The sequence below is a fragment of the Papaver somniferum genome, chromosome 7 (assembly GCF_003573695.1).
Source record: "Papaver somniferum cultivar HN1 chromosome 7, ASM357369v1, whole genome shotgun sequence".
Lineage (NCBI taxonomy): Eukaryota > Viridiplantae > Streptophyta > Magnoliopsida > Ranunculales > Papaveraceae > Papaver > Papaver somniferum.
In genome coordinates this window covers 42,449,244-42,469,363 of record NC_039364.1, presented here as the reverse complement: position 1 = coordinate 42,469,363, position 20,120 = coordinate 42,449,244, and the positions used below count along the sequence as shown (strand labels likewise).

Below are 20,120 nucleotides of genomic sequence, written 5' to 3'. Positions count from 1 at the left end.
AAATGTCAAAACGATTTTTTTTTTCTTTTTTTTATAAGTTAAGAATGCATTCAAAAGGCTAACTCGGGGTCATCTAATATTAGGATATGAGTGACTTCCCTATCATTAGAGTTATCTACTTCCAGAACTTGCATAATGCAAGATGGAGGAACATTCCTCCAATCAGAAATAGTTCCATAAAATTTAGCTTCTTTCGATGTTGAAGAGATAAAATCGTTGGACAATCTCTCTTAGTATAGACTCAGACACAGGATACAGGATAGACTCGGACACTGAGCAGGATAGACTCAGACATTGAGTATATAAACTTGTTTTAGACAGTTAACCACCTGAGCAGGTGATTAACGTACACTTTAATCTGCTATAGCTAGTGATCAATAGTCACACAGAAAACGAGTTCAAATTTCACACGAGTAAATGACACAGACACACACACAACACAATTATCTAACACCCCCCCGCAAGTGAAGGGTCTATGCACAATCAGAGACACTGAGCTTGAGTCTTAAATGCTGAAATCTAGTGGTGGAGAGTCCTTTAGTAAACATATATGCAATCTGCTCCTGAGTAGAAAGAAAGCGCACCTCCAAACACTTGGCTGCCACAAATTCCCTGACAAAGTGAAAGGCAATCTCAATGTGTTTCATTCTACTATGAATAGTATACATGTTGTCACACCAGAGAACAGGAGGCATTGGAGAGTGAAATGAGAGCTCAGATAAAAGAAACTGCACCCAAATAAGCTCAGAAGTGGCATCTGCTAGAGATCTGTATTATGCTTCTGTACTTGACCTAGAGACAGTTTTTTTCTTTCTAGAACACCAAGAAATCAAGTTAGGTCCCATAAATATAGCCATACCACTAGTAGACCTTCTGTAAGATAGATCTCCTGCCCAATCTGCATCTGATAAAGCTTGTAATTGTAAAGAAGATGATCTCTTGAACTGTAAGCCAAAGGAAACAGTGCCTTGGAGATATCTCAGAATGCGCCTGACAGCAATCCAGTCATCTTCAATAGGTGCTTGCATATGTTGACAGGCCCTATTAACTGCAAAAGCTATGTCTGGTCTGGTGATGGTAGCATACTGAAGTGCACCCAATGTACTTATGTATAAAATTGCATCTTCAAAGATAGTAGTGGAAGAGGTAGATGACACAGAACCAAATGGTGTAGAACAAGACTTAGAGACACTCATTTTGGTCTTGGACAGTAAATTAGAAATATATTGTTCTTGAGAGAGATGAATTCCATGAGAAGTCTGTTTTGCTTGAATGCCTAGAAAGAAATGTAATGGTCCCAAATCCTTTATGGAAAATTCAGTACTGAGCTGTAAAATGAGATGATTTACCTCTGAGGGATTGCTGCCAGTAACAAGAATATCATCCACATATATCAAGATATAGATAGTTGCAGAAGGAGTAACTTTGTAAAATAAATAAGTATTAGTTTTTGAAGAACTAAATCCACATTTGAGCAAGAATGTACATAGTCTTTCAAACCAGGCTCTGGGTGCCTATTTAAGCCCATAAAGTGCCTTCTTTAGCTTACATACATGTGAAGGAAATAGTTTATCTGAATAACCAGGTGGTTGGACCATGTAAACATCCTCCTTCAAATGGCCATGCAAAAATGCATTCTTGACATCAAGTTGTCTGATTTCCCATACTTTGTAGAGAGAAATGGATAAGATCATTCATACAGTGGTTGGTTTAACAACAGGACTGAAAGTATCCTGGAAATCAATTCCTTTAACTTGATTGTAGCCCTTTGCAACTAATCTAGCTTTGTATCTTTCTATGGAACCATCTGCTCTTCTTTTAATTCTGAAAAATCCACTTATAACCAATGACATTTTGAGAGCATGGGTGAAAAAAAATTCCCAAGTACCATTTTGTAATAAAGCATTAATCTCTTCATCCATAGCATCTCTCCATCCGGGATCTTTACAAGCCTCAGAATAACAAGTAGGAACAGTAATGTCTTCACAAACAGTTTGAACTTCAGAAGCAAACACTTTTGGTTTAGTTATTCCCATTTTGCCTCTTGTAGTCATTGAATGAGCATTTGTAGTAACTGGTGGTGTAGTTTGAGTGGATGACAGAGGAGGAAACACAGTTAAATCAACCAAAGGAACATCAACTGAGTTATAGATGCCAGAAACTGCAGTTGGTGAAGACTGAACTGAAACAGTGGATAGAGTTGGTGCAGTAGGAGTGTCTTGAGTAAACAAAGAAGTATAAGGGAACACTGACTCATCAAATTTCACATCTCTGGAAATAATTATCTTGTTTGTCAGTGGATTAAAGCATCTATATCCTTTGTGAAGATGACTATATCCCAGGAAACTGCATCTGGCAGATCTTGGCTGCAATTTTGTGACTGTTAAAGGATCTCAAGCATGGATAACAAGCACAACCAAAAGTCTTCAAGAAATTATAGTCTGGCTTCAGATGAAAAACACATTCCAAAGGAGAAGAATGATGTAAAATTGGTGTTGGTGGTCTGTTGATGAGAAAATTTGCAGTTTCAAATGCATAAGACCAAAATGACATAGGTAGACCAACATGAGAAAGAAGTGCTAATATTGTTTCTACAATGTGCCTATGCTTTCTCTCAGCTTTGCCATTCTGAGCATGAGCATGAGGACAAGACACTTTATGTCCTATGCCACAAGAATCCAAGTATGTAGATACATTCATGTATTCACCACCCCAATCTGACTGAACAAACTTAATCTTTATACTGAGCAAATTCTCCACATGAGATTTAAATTTAACAAATGTGGATAATACTTCAGATTTGTAAGCTAAAGGATATATCCAAGTAAACCCGCTAAAAGAGTCAATAAAGGAAACATAATACTTATATCCATTGATAGAACATAATGGTGATACCCGTACATCAGAGTGGATGAGATCTAAAGGACCAAATACATCATTATTTGTTCTAGATGGAAATGGTAAACTATGACTCTTAGCTAGCTGAAAATCATGACAAATAGTATTAGACAAATGGTCACGAATAACATTGTCTACAGAAGCTAATACATGTTTCAAAGTATTGTAAGCTGGATGACCAAGTTTGTTGTGCCAGTTTGAAGTAGTTGTAACAAAAGATTGAAAGGATTGTTTAAGTTGATCAGCAGTAAACTCCAAGTGATAAAGACCATCTTTAACATGACCATGAAGAAGGACCTTGTGTGTAACCATATCCTTCACAAAGAATTCATTTGGATGGAATTCAAAGAAACAGTTATTTTCTTTGGTAAACTGATGAACAGAAATTAAATTTTTTGTAATAGAAGGGACATGAAGAACATTTTACAAAACAAAAGTGGTATTGCCATTTGTAAATTTAGAATTGCCAATATGAGTTATGTGCAAACCTGAGCCATTGCCAACTCTCACTTGATCTGTTCCCTGGTACTCAGAATGCAAATTTAAGTTGGACAAGTCAGATGTTAAGTGATGTATGGCACCAGAATCAGGAATCCAACCATATTGAAAAGGAGAAGCATATTCTTCATTGTAAACAACAAATGCTTCTGGTTCAGGACACCAGAATTCTTCATAATCTTCACCATATCCATCAGAGTAAGCATGGTAAGCTTGAGCCATGTATTTATCAGAATGAGCATATATGTATCTACATTAATCAGCCAGGTGATTTGGTTTCTTACATATATAATATTCAATGAAGTAGTTTGGTTTCATAGTAGGTGGATAAAAGTTGGAGTTGTTGTTGAAACCTATACCAAATCTGCCACCACCATTAGAATCTCTACCACCTCTAAATCCTCCTTTAAAATTAGATCGATTAGAACTTCTTCCTCTGAAATTACTAGTTATATTAAAACCACCTCTAGGAGGATAAGAGTTTCAGTAATTTGGTGAAGGATTGTAGAAATTCGATTGATCATAAGACTGATTATAAAATTGAGAATGAAGATTATAAAAACATGAGAATTGATTGCCAAAAGAAGGAGCCGAAAAATTCTGATGTTGTTGAGTAATATTTGCAGAAGCAGCAGTGAGATCAACATTAGATTCAACATTCATTCTCGATTCCTTTGAAAGAAGTAATCCTAGTAACTCTAATGAAGTAATTAGGTTCTCATTCTTAAGTTGTTGAGTGTAGATCGATGTTTTGAAAGAATTAAAATCTGCAGGTAAGCCTTGTAAGATATGAAAAACGAGATCCTCATCAGTAATTAGACGATTTATCTGTGAAAGTTGATGAGAAATAGATCGTGCTTTGTTGAAGTAGTTTAACATGGAATCAGAACTCTTCTTCAGTGTAATGAGATCAAATTTCAATTGCATCAATCTTTATTTGGTGGTAGCATTATAATTGTGTTCCAATCGAGTCCAAACTTCATGAGAAAAGGTGCAATCAACCACCTGAGAGTGAATTTCTTCAGTGCAGGCTGTAAATAACCAAGAGAGGATAGCTTGATCTTGATTTACCCAGTATGCATACACATGATTACGAACAAAATTATTATCTGGATATGAATCTACGAAATCAGGAGTTTCAATAATTTTGATACCTTCAGCAGATGTACGCCTGTAATACTTTGCTGGACAATGAAATGATCCATCAACAAATTTGAATAAATCATAACTTCTAAGAAGTGGAACAATTTGAGATTTCCAGAGATTATAATTTGTGGTTGATAATTTTGAGGGTGATTTGAAAGTTAGAGGAACATGTTTAATCGATTCTGCCATTGTTGATGATGAAGAAGATAGTAGTTTGAAGAAATTAGGGTTAACAACCGATATCTGATACCATGTTGAAGAGATGATATCGTTAGACAATCTCTCTTAGATTTTTCATTGATCTTTTCTTCTCACAATTCTTAGATACAAGACAGACTCAGACACTGAGTATATAAACTTGTTTTGGTCAGTTAACCACCTGAGCAGGTGATTAGCGTACACTTCAACCTGCTATAGCCAGTGACCGATAGTCACACAGAAAACGAGTTCAAATTTCACACGAGTGAATGACACAGACACACACACAACACAGTTATCTAACATTCGCTAATAAGTCAACCACATTGTTTGTTGTTCTAGGAACAAATAAAGAACCCATTTTTTTTTTGACAAAGATTAAAATCTTGTTTAGCTTCCTCCATTATGGATTGGTTCTGCCATGAAATCTTCGAAGGAACACCATTTAGATAATTAAAAAGGTTCCTGCAATCACCCTCCACACTAAAATCTGAAAAGTTTTCTTCGACTGCCCATTTAGCTGCTTGTAGAAGGATTAGAGCTTCTGCTTCTTCTGGGGATGTTGCTGAGATTGGTCCCGCCCTCCCTTGTTCAAATTGTCTTGCATCATTTCGAAGGATTAAAGAGAAACCTGCATGCACATTTTCAGATATCCATGCTGCATCCAGATTAAGTTTTTTTTTGTGATTTCCTAGGGGATTTCCAGACTCTTTCTTCTTAGCATTATTACTGCAAGATGCATTTGTGACTATGAACTTTTCTTTCTGCCAGAAGGCCAAGTGTCTCTGGATTTCTAAAGCTAGTTGCAAGTGTGTTTGGTGTTTTTTTTCAAATTTTCTATTACATCTTTCCTTCCATATGAACCAATTTTTTGTCAGAATAATTTCTATAGGAAGAATAGTATTATCCTTTCCTAGCCAGTCTTTACATATATCCAGAAATGTGGTTGTAGTACTAAAGTTTAGATCTACTAGGAATGAACCTATGGCCCAAACTAATTTGGCATAAGGGCAATGGAAAAGTACATGTTCCAAAGATTCATGTTTTGCACAGCCAAAAGTACAATTAGGTGAGACATCCTGCATGAACCTGGCTAATTTAAGATTAGTAGGCACATCATTCTGAAGACATTTCCAGGCAAAAATCTTAATTCTTTGTGGCACTTCTAAGGCCCATAGACTTTTCCAGAAAGAATATGTCAAGCCTAAATTATAGTTGTTGATAGTTCTTTCATTCACCTTTGTATAAATTGATTTAACATGAAATTTCCCTGAAGCAGTTAAGAGCCACTTAAGAGTGTCAGGGTTAATGTCTCTGTTTTTGCCTTTTGTTATTCTAATATTGTTACAACACTGCTCGGTCGAGCTCGCAAGCGTTGCTATCTCAAGCTTGTTTGTCAAGTTTAGTTGTCAAAACTATAAATCTTGATTTCTAGTCTACTTATAACTATGTCTTGGATTAGGATAGAATGTGTAGTTGAGCTTTAGACTTCACGACGTTCGTCGATTGAAGACGAAGAACTACTAAGGGGATTTTGTGGAACTTCATCAACAAAAGGTATGTGGAGACTTGAACTCATCTATCACTCAGAAGTCTATTTCTATTATATCTCCTATTGAAACAAAATTCGAATACACATTTGATATTTCGAGCTGAGTTTAACTCGCTTACATATTTCTCGAAATATGTGTTGGTAAGCTTTATCTTTAACCAAGTTCATATTTTATTCTTGACGAAAGTTAAAAGATGATCATGTGAAAATCGTCAAGTAACATCTTACGTGATCTGTGTGAGACAGTCATTTGATGTAGACTCGAAATGTTTCGTATTGATCTATTGATTACTTGAAAATTGCTTTGAAGATAATAGTTTGTGTGAGAAAGCTACTCATATCTTCAAAGAATGTTTCAATGAGTAAAATGGAGTTTAAAACGATTAACCATTGATTGGATATAGCACAATATGCGTACTTGTATGCTAACTGTTGTAGATATATTCCAAGTCCGGGAACTTAGTATGCATACCAGTATGCATACTAATTCAACAGTTTAAGTCCGGGAACATAGTATGCATACCCGTATGCGTATTGATTTCAACTGATGTTGGTCGTGAACGATAGTATGCGTACCCGTTTGCATACTGGAGAACTGACCAGGTCCGGGAACTCTAGGTATGCATACCCGTTTGCATACCTGAGTGGGTTAAGTTCTAAAGTCGGTTTGTTCATGAACAAATACATTTATATAATAAGGAATGTAATATTTGCAAACCGTGGCTATAATGTTCATGAATTGATTCGAGTGAATCAAAATATATTTTGCTTCAATTGTGTCTTGTATACTTCTATGAGAATATAAACAATTGAACAACTCTAAAACTAGTTTCATTTGAGTTATTTGAACTAGTTGTGATTAAGATGAACAAGGTTGATATGAAAGTGTTCATATGGCTAACTTCGGTTAACTATTGTTAAACCAACTAAGTGTACACGTTTAGGTACGGTTACCCATATCTAAATGAAGCTACATTTCATTTGTGTGTAACAAGCTAAGTTCAATCTAACGGTTGAAAGATGTTAACTTGAATCTAATCAGGTTTTCATCTAACGGTGAATATTGAATGCTTTGTTACCAAGATAACATTGATTGCAAACCCTGATTTGAAGACTATATAAGGGAGAACTCTAGCAACTGGGAAACCTATTCCCCACACCTTTTGTGTGATACTAGTTGCGGCTAGAGTCGATTCTCCTTTAACCTAGGTTTTTCTAAAACCATTATAGGTTAACGTCTTAAAGACTTCATTAAGATTCTAAAGCCAGACCCAACTATTTTCTATGTAGTTGCGTGTTCTGATCTTACTTTTTTCTATCGTATTGAGTACTATCTTCTCTAAGATTTGCTCGAGATCCAATCTCCGATAGGTAACATAAAAAATAGTCACAAACATCTTCGTCCCATCCTTTGTGATTCCACAATATCTTGTTCCGCTTCCATACGGTTAAGATTATTGTGAGGTGATTGATATTACTAGGTTGTTCTTCGGGAATATAAGTCTGGTGTATCAATTGGTTCCTGTTCACCTTGATTTATCAAAAGACGGAACAAAAAACTCGTAGGTATTTCTGTGGGAGACAGATTTATATATTCAATAGACTTTTACGTGTGAGACATATTTGTTTATCAAGTCTTAGACTTTGGGTCGTAGCAACTCTTAGTTGTGGGTGAGATCAGCTAAAGGAATCAAGTACGTAGAGTCCTGCTGGGATTCAGAGGCGTAAGGAACGCGACTGTACCTTAATCAGTGTGAGATTGGTTAGGGCTCAACTACATTCCAGTCTGAAGTTAACTTGTAGTAGGCCAGAGTCTGTAGCGGCTTAATACAGTATGGTGTTCAAATCTGGACTAGGTCCCGGGGTTTTTCTGCATTTGCGCTTTCCTCGTTAACAAAATTTATGGTGTCTGTATTATTTCTTTTCCGCATTATATTTTCTATATAATTGAAATATCACAGGTTGTGCGTAGTTCAATCAATTAGATAATCCAACCTTTGGTTGTTGGTATAAATGGATTAAAACTTGAACATTGGTCTTTGGTACCGTTCAAGTTGTTTCTCATAATAATCAGGCTCGCGGATTTCTATCTGTTTGATTTGCTGATTATATTGAGAAACAAAGATATAACTCTTGGATGTATTTTCCTTGATTGAGTCTGACTGTCTAGTTGATTCTCTTGGAAATATATTGGAGTTAGTCCATACAGATTTCTGAAACGAAATATTGGGTGTGGTTATTGGACCCCCATTTTTTCAATTAGTATCAGAGCAGGCAAACACGTTTAAGACCTCATAAGTCTGTGTTTGTAGCAATCTGACTCTATGGACAAAAACACTATCTCTATAAATGTAGAACCAGTCTTCGACGGCTCAAATTACTTATGGTGGAAAATTTTTATGCGTGCCTTTCTTCAAGCGCGTGATAATCATGGGTTTGTGTAGTTAATGTCTATGATCCTCAGGTTATTGCAGAAGGCGATGTAACTGTTCCAAAGGATATTGGTGCATATGATCCTGCCGAGATTCTTGCTGCAGAGCAAAATTATGATGGATTAAATGCTATCATCCATGCCATTACCCAAGATCTTCACCACCATGTGACAACGTGCACTAAGTCTAAAGAAGCCTGGGATATATTAGAAACTGTATTCGAAGGAAATTCCTTTGAGAAAGAAGCTAGGCTTTTAAAACCTAAATTATGATTGGGAAAACCTTCGTATGGCTGATGAAGATTCGTTTGATGAGTTTAATCACAAAGTATATGAAATTGTTAACGCATCTTTTACATTGGGTAAGACTATTCCTGAAAAGGACATTGTGATGAAAATTCTCATATCGCTGCCAGCCAAATACGATTCTAAGAAGCATGCCATCGTTGAAGGAAATAACCTTAATACTTTATCCAGAAATACTCTTGTTGGGAAGATAAAGATCTTTGATCATGAGCATACATCCAAATCTGGGAAGGATATTGCTTTCAAAGCACAAAAGAACACTAAATTGCTTGTCAAAAGTAAAAGTGTTGGCAACTCTGTTGTTGATCCTATTGAGACTGATTCATCAGATGAAGATCTTGAAAACTCAGTTTCACTGATCACAAGACAGTTTAAAGATCTTCTTTTAAAGAGAAGTAAATGGTTCATCAGAGATAAACCCATGTCATCAGTCAAACCTCATGACCGTGCTCCTCCTAAAAATAGGGACACCGTCGATACTAATGATGAGGATATGCCACAGTGCTTCAAGTGTAAAGGTTTTAGTCATTTTGCTAATGAGTGTCCAAATCGTAGAAAATACACTGGGAACAAAGGTCTTGCTGCAAATCTTGATGAGATGTATGATCACTATGATTAAGATGAAGATGTAAAGTCAAGTGCTGCACTCCTTCGTGAAACTATTGATTTTGATAATTGTAGCAATACGTATATCAGACTTGATATTCTTCCTGGAGAAACTTCTTCAACCATTATGGAGGATAAAATGGATTTTTCCCTGTCTACTGAAAATTTTATTTCACATGTTTCAGGTATCTCAATTTGTTTACCAGCGTGCTCAGCTATGGTGTCTGAACCGTCCTCCACATTGACATGTTCTTATTGTACTTTTAAGGGTCATGAACTCTCTAAGTATTACAAGTACAAATATAAAATAAAATATGTCAATAAACTTCAACGAAGAGCAAAACGATTAGCAAACAAGCTCAAACTTGTTCATAAGTCTAACTCATCTGAGGTAAGTAAACTCAATTCCTCTCCGAAAAGGTTAATTTCTAAAGAATTGATTAGATCTCTCCGGAAAAGAACAATGTCTAAACATTATGTGAAAAAGGGTATTAGGAATTCCACACAAGAATTAAATAGTAGACAGATTATTATTCACCCCAACACAGCTTGATCGTGTTGAAGGTGCATCTTGTCTCATGTGCCTGGTCAAAGAGACAAGAGTTGAGCACAAATCAGGCTTTAAGAAAAGAAAATTCTTTTGTTTTGTTTCTCTGGAATTCTGTTGATCTTTTCATATCATAAATTGGTATTGAAAAGGATTTTCCCTTTTTATTATTGAAAGAGGGTTAAAATCGATAATTCAGCCTTTTTTAGGGATGTGAATTGGTCGTACGTGAATCCTTTTCTTGTATAAAGGTTTTGTAACCCTACATTCTCCTTTTTCCTTCTCTGAAAAACTCTTTTTTATCACAAGATTGCTTGTTGAGCTTTAATTGTGTATCTCTTTCACAATTCCATACTTGTATGGAGACTCCAAGCATCATGTCTTCTGATGGAAAATATGTTAATATGATTGTTAAGCCATCAATCATGAAGGAAAAAGATAAGTCCCCTTCCTCTACAACTTTGAAGAGAAAAAGGAAGAATATGAAGAAACCAATGGCTATCCCCTCTAATCTTCAGAAGTTTTCTGGTGTTCTTGAAGAGTTGAAGGAAACAAGGAAGGAGATTCAACAAATAAAGGCTATTGTTCCAAGAACTCTTGAAATTCAGAAGGCCCTGGTTTGGTATCGGTCAAGAAGGTTTGTTGGAATTGAATCCTTTCTTCACAAACCTTTTATTCCAATGGTTGTTGACGACAAGGAGTTCGTGGACGATAAAGAAGATTTTCCCTTTTGATTATTGAAAGAGGGTTAAAATCGACAATTCAGTCTTTTTTAAGGATGTGAATTGGTCGTACGTGAAACCTTTTCTTGTATAAAGGTTTTGTAACCCTTGTTAGAGCACTGCTCGGTCGAACTCGCATGCGTTGCTATCTCAAGCATGTTTGTCAATGTTAGCGATCAAAACTATAAGTCTTGATTTTTAGTCTACTATTAGCTAAGTCTCGGACTAGGATAGAAAGTGTAGTTGAGCTCATGACTCCATGTCGATTATCATACAAAGACGAAGAACTACTCAAGGAACTGGTGGAACTTCATCGATTAAAAGGTATGTCGAGACTTGAACTTATCAATCACTCAAAAGTCTATCTACATTATCTCCTATCTTGAGACAAAAGTCGTTTTTCTATATAGACTTTGATTATACACATTTGCTATTTCGAGCCACTTACATTCAATCCTTGAAAATGCCGCTGTTGACGTTATAATAATAAAGAAAAAGATTATTAGCTTTGTTAAACCGCACGTCTTTGTTATACCACTTCATATGACATGTTACTCTCCCTTAGTATGTGCTTTCACTCTTTCGTTTAGATAAAACGTTTAAGCACCACACCAATGTTCTTTTCCTTAGCGATACCAATCAATATAAAATCAATGCCAGTATCACTTGTTTACTCCATATATTTCTCCCCCTTTTTGTCACAAAATGACAAAGAAACGAAAAAATAAAGGACAACACGAAAAGAATCTTACAAATCTCAAAATAGACTTGCGACCTGTAGAGTTAGGCACGAGGGTTCCACACATCATGTTCAGATAACCAATATCAAAAACCGAAACTACAAGTAGTTTTATTTTGATATGTTATCAAGGAAACAATTGTCCGAAATAATTTTTCCAAATTAGTTTAACAAAACAAAAATCAACTAAGTACCTTAGTCCCTTTGCTAAACCGACTGTTCAAAAACAACCGCTTAATTCGATAAGACCAAAATTAAGATAACTGTATTTTTCTCATCAGGTTCTAATTGTCCATAAACTTAGACCTTTTAATTTTAAACAAGACAAGTACTAGGTTAGTTAACTAGCATTTCTTGTTAAGGAATTCGATTAGACTTGAATAACTGAAACCTTACTTCGATAAGTCTAACTAAGATCAGAATTAACTTAGTTTCTCTTATCCAGAATCGAATTGGACTAAACAACTTATCCCGTTGTAGATGGTGGATTTTCGAAAAAGAGTAGAATTGTAAAACTATACTCCAGATTCGGAAACCGGATGAGTATTGAGGCTCATGTCTCTCATCAAAGCATGAAATCTCATGCCATAAAATCTCTGACTGAGAAGGCCGTCTCTCAGAGTACATGTAGATGTGTAGTCTCTTAGCTGAGGCCACGACACATCTCATGAATACTGAGCAATTTCAGTAATTACTCCGGATCCAGCAATTGGATGAGTATCGAGACTCATGTCTCTATGCATGAAAGCTCATGCCACCTATGATGGAGAAAGTCTCTCAGGGAAGATGAAAATGTGTAGTCTCTCAGTTGAGGCCACGACACATCTCATCCTGTATAGAATCGAAAGATTGGGCGGCTCCTAGACAGCATGTCTGCTAGTATAGAGCGACAACGTCTTCGGGATGTAACCGGATTTTCCCCGACTATGCAAGAGGAATATGACACTCCAACAAGTTCATATTGCTCAACCCTCAGATAATTAATGCTCCTAGACATGAAGCCCTTCTAGTATAGAGCCATCAATTAATTATCTTAAATTGTATGAATATCCAGCAATATTCTACGAGCCATCGTCTGAATATCCAATAATATTCTACGAGTCATCAATTAATCGCCTGAATATCCAGCAATACTCTACGATTCCTCGTTATATTTCGTTACTTCAATCTGTGGTTCTTCCCGGCAGAATTCCACAGGTTAGTGATAAATATTCATCGAAATAGGCATCTGAGCATCGAATAAGCCCTGACAAAAATGGTACAAGTGTAATTAGCAGATAATGCACAGACCGGCATTTTGAATGCACGAACGAGCATTTCAAAAATACGAACGAACGAGGAACCTATGCAAAATAGGAAGGGAAAATAATAATAATAAAATAGTAAGCAAAAGGGCCAGGGGACTAGGCTCACCAGCCGGCCAGTCATGCCGTGACTAGTCCCGCGCCCAATTTTATATTTTATCATGTTTTTACTATTTTCACGATCTCATGAAAATCCTTTTGTTCGAGCAAATTTCCTTTATTTCAAATAAATTATCTAAATCACATGATTTTATCTAAAATAATAAAATTAGGGAAAGGTGTCGCGGGACCGAACACCAGCCGGCCATGTCTTGCCTGTGGCCGGTCCCACACCTCATGTCCCATTATTTTATTATTTTTTCTCAAATTATGAAAATTCCTTGATTTTATGAATTTTCCCTAAAATCATGAAAATTACCTAATTTCATGTATTTTTATCTAAATCACATGATTTTATCAAAAATAATAAAATTAGGGAAAGGTGTCGCGTGATCGCCGGCCGGCCGGTCATGCCTTGGCCGTGGCCAGTCCCACACCTCACGTCCCATTATTTTATTATTCCTTCTCAAATTATGAAAATTCCTTGATTTTATGAATTTTCCCTAAAATAACCTAATTTCATGTATTTTCTCTGAAATCATGGAAAATATTAAAAAAATAGGAAAAACTTGTGGGACGGTCCACACGCCCATTATTTTATTATTATTTGGTGTTTTGTTTCCTGATTTCATGTAAACTCCCTAATTTCAACAAAATATCTTGGTTTTCAACAAATCCCTTTGAAAATTATCTAAAATCATCAAAATTACATAAAATTGGGAAGAGTGCCTTGGGACCCGCACCCATTGGTCGGCCGGTCCCACACTCCCATTCCCTATTTTATATTTTAATTTATGTCTCTCATCTCATGGAAGTTCCCTAATTTCGCCAAACTCTCCAGTTTCATGGAATTTCCCTTAAATCAGAGAAAAATACATAAAATCACATAAAACTGGGAAAAGCACGTGGGACCGCGTCTCAGCCGGCCGGCCATGCTCTAGCCGTGGCCGGTCCCACACCTTGTGATTCCTTATTTATTTATTATTTTCATCATCTCATGTATTTTTCCCAGTTTCAGCAAAACCATGGATTTTTCATATTTTCTCCAAATGTTGCTCAAACATGCACCAGAAAATATCAAAATTCTCAGGACTGAAGCACGGACATCATGGTGACACGGTCACATCCCCTTGACCGACCAAGGGTGGCCCTGAGGCTTGCAAACAGCTGGTCCCGCATGTTTTAATGATTTTAACCTAATTTGCTCAGTTGCTCATATTAGGTTCGAACTCTTTCCAAACAATTGGAAGTTCACTCAAACGACAATATACTGGTCCCAAGACCTCCAAGAGCCGGTCTCATGACCTCTTGGTCGGTTCCTCATATTTTCTACATCAGATTTAATGATTTGTCGCTCACACGAGCATTATTTCAGTAAATGATTAAATCAACATTTAATCATTCTTTCACCAACTGGTCCTCAAGAGACTTTGGTATTTTTGCTCATTCGAGCATTTGGGCATTATATGATGAACCCATCATCCCATGTAGCCGGTCCTATGTGATTTGCAGTAAATCATCATCTCGGTAAAATTAGGGTTTTGAATCCAGAACTCTGCAGAAACGTGATTCTCAGCAGATTCGAACACTCTGATAATTTTATGTTGATTACATGATTAACATTCGTATTTATTTTGCTCGACTCAGCAGTCAGTAACTTAAATTAATATTTTATTTGGTCCATCTACCAACAATTCATCAAAAGAACAATATTTGTTCAAACTAGCAATATTTGCTCGAACTAGCAATATTCGCTCGAACCGACAATATTTACTCAATTAGCAATATTCGCTCAGACTAGCAATATTTGCTCAAATCAAAGAATATTGGTTCAACTATCAATATTCAACAATTTAGCAACACAGTTTTGCTCGTCTTAGGTTATGATGATACCTCGGCTCAGCAGACACATTAAATTCATGAGTTTCGAAACATTTGCTAATCATGTTCAACTCAGTAATACATGGACTCATCGTCCCATAAAGTCAGCAAATGACTCCACAATCACGAGATTTAAATCGTGTCACATGGGGGGATACTAACTAGGGTTTTGATCTGGCGGTCTACGACACGTGTGTTCACCCACGATGAGAATGTGAGCAAGTCGTGCAATCAGTTGGAAGAGTCAGCAAAGTAGTGGGTGGAAAGTTAACCAAGTCTCCGCACGATGAGTAATTGGTTTTAACACGACTTCCCCATTTCCCACTCTCTGATTCCAGCAACTGTCACACTTCATGGGATCATGGTGTTTTCAACTACGACATTATAAAATGTCTCTGAATCCTGATTGAAAAGACAGAAGTTTTCGAACACTCGAACAACATTCGCCAAAACGAGCAATCTCTCATCAAAAGTTCATACACACAATCTTTCGTCTACACGAACTCACAAAAATTACTCTCAATTGAGCAAAATTCAATCATTCAGAGCATTTTCACGCTGAATTCACAACACACCTACAATCTCAGACCACCATTGATCTCACGTATTTCTCAGCTTCCCTCCTACAGATCAACCCATCCTCTCTTGTGACCGAACTGACTCTGGAAAGGCCATTGTTCTTGGTTTAGGCCGTGGTCTTACAGATTGATCTCTTGAACTTAAAGCACTCCCTTCTTGCAGTGCATCTGTGTGAGGTTCGACATTTCGCTCGGTTCAAGGAGTCTCCACACAGTCGACTCTTCAATTCCGTAAAAACCAGAAAATCGTTTTTCCCCACTCACACCCATAATCCGTTTATTTCGTTAAGCCATAAATAATTCATACAAAACAAATAAATCAACTTGCATAATTATTCACCTCAACCGGAAGCAATTGAAACAACATAAGCATTAAAACATCGCAATTGAACCGAAATTTTGTAAGCCTAAACAATTGATCCCACACAATAAAGCAAGATAACTGTAAGGACCCTCAAGCTCGTCAACGCTATTAGACTAGTCAAGAGACGATATGCAGCAATTTATTCGATTAGTTAACATAGATTTCAATTAATAGTAATTAATCTAACAATTATCTAGATACGAAATTAGTCTCACTAGATAGATATCGAAAAGTTAGGCGAAATAGACTACTCAAACGTGTCAATCGGATACTGGACGAAGAAGATATCATAAGATAAATATGAAGGGTAAAATAGTAATTTTACTCTAGACCGCCTGGCTGCCCTTAACCTTTTCGTAGGCGCCTTCATAAGTTTTGTTGGTCTTATCCCTTTACGTGTCAAAGAGAAATGCCTTATCACCAACTGAATCGAGCAGATAAGCTCATTCTTTCTTTTCCTTCTTCTTTCTTCTTCTTCTTCTTCTTCTTCTTCCATGTTCTTCTCTTCACCTCTCTGTTAAACTTAGTTTCGAATACTTGAGTGAGATTTCTGTCTGAGCGATTCATCTTAAGTTAGTATCATGTTATATTGTGGGAGAAGGTGATGATGTTGCTGTCGATTTGGGTTTTGGAAGAAGCAGAAAACGGTAAGCTAATCTAGGGTTTTGAATTGATTAATGTTTCTTTATGAAATCGTTTTGTTTTGATTGTTTATAGATGGGTTTCATCTTAATTGTGGTGTGGATGGTTCTATAAGGTTTAATTTTAGTTTCTCTAGGAAATTAGTTTCACAGGTTAGGGTTTTCAGTGAATTGAGGATGAAGATTAGGGTTCTTGAGTTTGAATTGAAAGATGAAGAAGTTGTTGGTGTTCTGATGCAGAGATCAGGGAAAGAAGTGATGGGTTTATGGCTGTAGTTTAGGTGTTGTTGGGATACAGGGGATGTGAAGTTAGATTTTGAATTGAAGGTGATGGCTTGGGCAGTTATGGGGTGAATTGGTGAAGTGGGGTTGTTGTTGGTGATTTAGAATTAGGGTTCTCTGACTAGAGGATGTTGATGAAAGTGAAATCCGTGATGAGCTTAAGAAGATGATGAAGAGGAGATTGGTGGTGTTTCATAGAAGTGTTGATTATTGTGGTTGAATTGAAGATTGATAGATGAAGATGGCAGTGATGTAGAAGATGGTAATGCTATGAATGTGGCAGAAAGGATTACAGGGACTGGATGGATGAACTAAGTGTTAGTTGAAATGAGAATGTAAGATATTGAATGTATGAAGAGGCAAGAGAAGAAGGAATGATATGGTAACTTATGTAAAGCTACAACAAGGGGTGAATGGAGTTGAATGTGAGTGATCATGTTGATTGAGTTTGAGAGGCAAGAATGAAGTTTTATCTTAGAATGGGTTTGAGGTGAGGATGCTAATGAAGATTGATGGGTTGCAGTTGTAACTCGAGATACAAGTGGTGGTGCAGGTCATGCTAGATAATTGAATAACAAGTTCATCCAATTGAACTGAGTTGAATTGGTGGTGAAGATGAAATGGTCATGGAACTGAAATGGATGTTAATGCAAGTTATGGTACTTGAAGTGATATTACAAGTGGTGATAAAGTTGATCAAAATTAGTGTACTAGTGTTGCAATGGTAGTTTAGTGGTAGTGGGAGTTGGTACTGGAGATGGTGTTGTCTATGTATCTATGATTGCAGATATTGGGGGTAAGATTGCAGTTGAACTGTTGATGCAGATGGGTTGGAGTGGTCTGTATGAAGAGAAGTTAAGTTACTATGAGATGATGTTGTTATCGAGGCTAAGAGGATATGGTAGAAGTTTAGTCGAATGCGAAGAAGATATAACTTAGAACAGATTGTAATCATTGATGAAGTTTTGTTGAGAATGGAATGCATATGTAAGCAAGATTACACTTAGAGTTAGTGTGAGTTAGAACTAAGATGTTGTTCTGCTAGAATTGTATTATTAGAGTTCTTGTTAGTGATAATATTTGTATGAATGTTTGTATCATGAAGTTTAGACCTATTAGTCATCCTAGTCAGTTTAGCTGACTCAATTCGTTAATCTGACTTAGTATATCTGAGTTAACTCAGTGATCAGACTTGACTCAGTGGACCTTGACCAATTTGACTCAGTTGACCTTTGACTGGACTTTGACATGTGCTTAGATGTTGACTGTTAGTTGTCTCCTTTGACCGTTAGTTGACCCAGATGAAACAGGCCTTAAGTTAATGGGCTTGTTTAGTGGATTTGGGCTTAGACATAGTTTTCCTATTTGACGTTTCGGACCTTTATGGTCCGAACTAGCGTTTGGTTCCTTCTACAAAGTTGTAGATATTCATAAGACTTATCTAATGGACTATAGAACCAACCTAACTGGATTAGTAAACCTTTGTATGCTAAAGATAGATAATGATAATGTGTAGAACCATAAATGGGCTTATTCACTTAGCCTATAACTAGAGAATTGAATGAGATTAAGTTATGAGCCTTGTGTGATCCTTTTGGCTAATATCCTAGAGTGCTTGTGTGATTTACGGTTACTCGTTATTAACAACGATCGATTTAAAGGATGAACCAGTAGATGGAAGAATTCAAGGTAGGAGTTGGATTGTCATCAAATCAGGTGGGAACTATGTAACCTTCTTGTAATCATAGGTTCCTTTTCATATGCGAGCATGATGTGCCATTACTTCTTATGAGCATATTTGTGTGTAAATGATTGGGTATGTTGTGTAATATGCATTGTGTGGATTCTCCAAATGTTATATCTATTTTAATGCTTATTATAGCCCAGATGAGGCAATATCGTTATATAGGGGAATATTACCTTTTATAATTTCTTGTGAGAATCCAATCGTTTGCATATTATGCTTGATTGCAAAACCTTCGGGACTTATGATGGTAGATTCTTGAATCATGGTTTGTATGGGCACTCCATGTGGATGGGTTATTATTAGAGTCTGGAGTTATTCTGCTTTCGCTTTCTCCAATGAGTTTGGCGAGGTCTGAGAGACATATTTTAGTTGTTCTTGTTTCACTTTTGTGGATTCATCTGGTGGTGGTCTTTCACGGATATTGCCACTATGGACGCAATATCCGAGGAAGTGGAACTAGAATAACATTCTTTCATGAATGATATATATTATGATGCGTGTTGTTTGTTGAGTGATTAATTTGATGTGTGTTTGAGTGAAATCCCCGCGAGGAGTGACTGTGGTTTCCCCACAACTCTTTGCTAAGTCTTATAGCCCAGATGAGACAATACATAGCACGAGAAGTGCATATAATAGCTATCTAGCGCGTAAAACGAAATAGTATTACTTTTTATTTTATAACCTAATTTATGTCGTTAATGACCCAGATGAGGAAATAGTATATCGAGGTATTTGGGGAAATTACTCTTACACATGTTATGCATGATGACATGTTTTAAATTACTACTTCTTTAGCACTGTGAAGCATATTAGTGATTACTTGAAAGTTATTGTTTCCATTGGGCACCCTTTGGGATGATGTGCTCACTCGTTCCCACTTCAGCTTTCAGTAACCAGAAGAAAAGGTGCGCTCGAAGATAACTGTTTCGTAGCTTAAAGCTTTTATCGTATTAGAGATGTTGCATAGATTTTGTATATGTATAGTTTTATTAATCTGTAAAACAACACATTATTATATTCATATCACTCGAGAGATCTTCATTTATAAAATATCAGAGTGTATGGGTTTGCCTTTGGGATTAGCTTATGTAATTGAGATTCTTAAGATCATTAATCTAGACTTTATGCTTCAATTAGTTTGTAATCCTATTAGCTAAGCAAGTTTAGTACTTGGGGCGTCACAATAACAATAGTTTTTCTTAACCGGAACCAATTGAATCACACACACCCACACACACATCATGGAATAAACATCAATTGAACCGAAATTTTGTTAAACAAAAACAATAAATATATATGATATAAACTCGGGCTTTTCTGAAACAGGACAACAATTAACTAACAAGATTTTTACCTCAAATTTCGCATCCACTTCTCCAATATGATTGCATCTTCTTCGAGGGAGAATTGATATCGAAATATCATCATGTTGTCATCCTTATGCCAAATCAAAAGAATAACAACAACCAATCTTTACCAGAGAAAGGTTGAAAATCGGTTTTAACAATTGCAAGCAAAAGTTGAAAACCATCTAAACATATATGCTTTTATGCTAAACCAAATCCGATTCAACATATTGTG

The 20,120-nt window shown here is 36.4% G+C and overlaps 1 long non-coding RNA gene across 1 annotated transcript; it reads left to right on the top strand.

Moving 5' to 3' along the window:
- Positions 1–16,305: 16,305 nt before the first annotated feature.
- Positions 16,306–19,613, top strand: LOC113297109. The gene is made up of 2 exons (XR_003333289.1): positions 16,306–16,516; positions 19,423–19,613. It is a non-coding gene; the product is annotated as an uncharacterized LOC113297109 (long non-coding RNA).
- Positions 19,614–20,120: the final 507 nt, after the last annotated feature.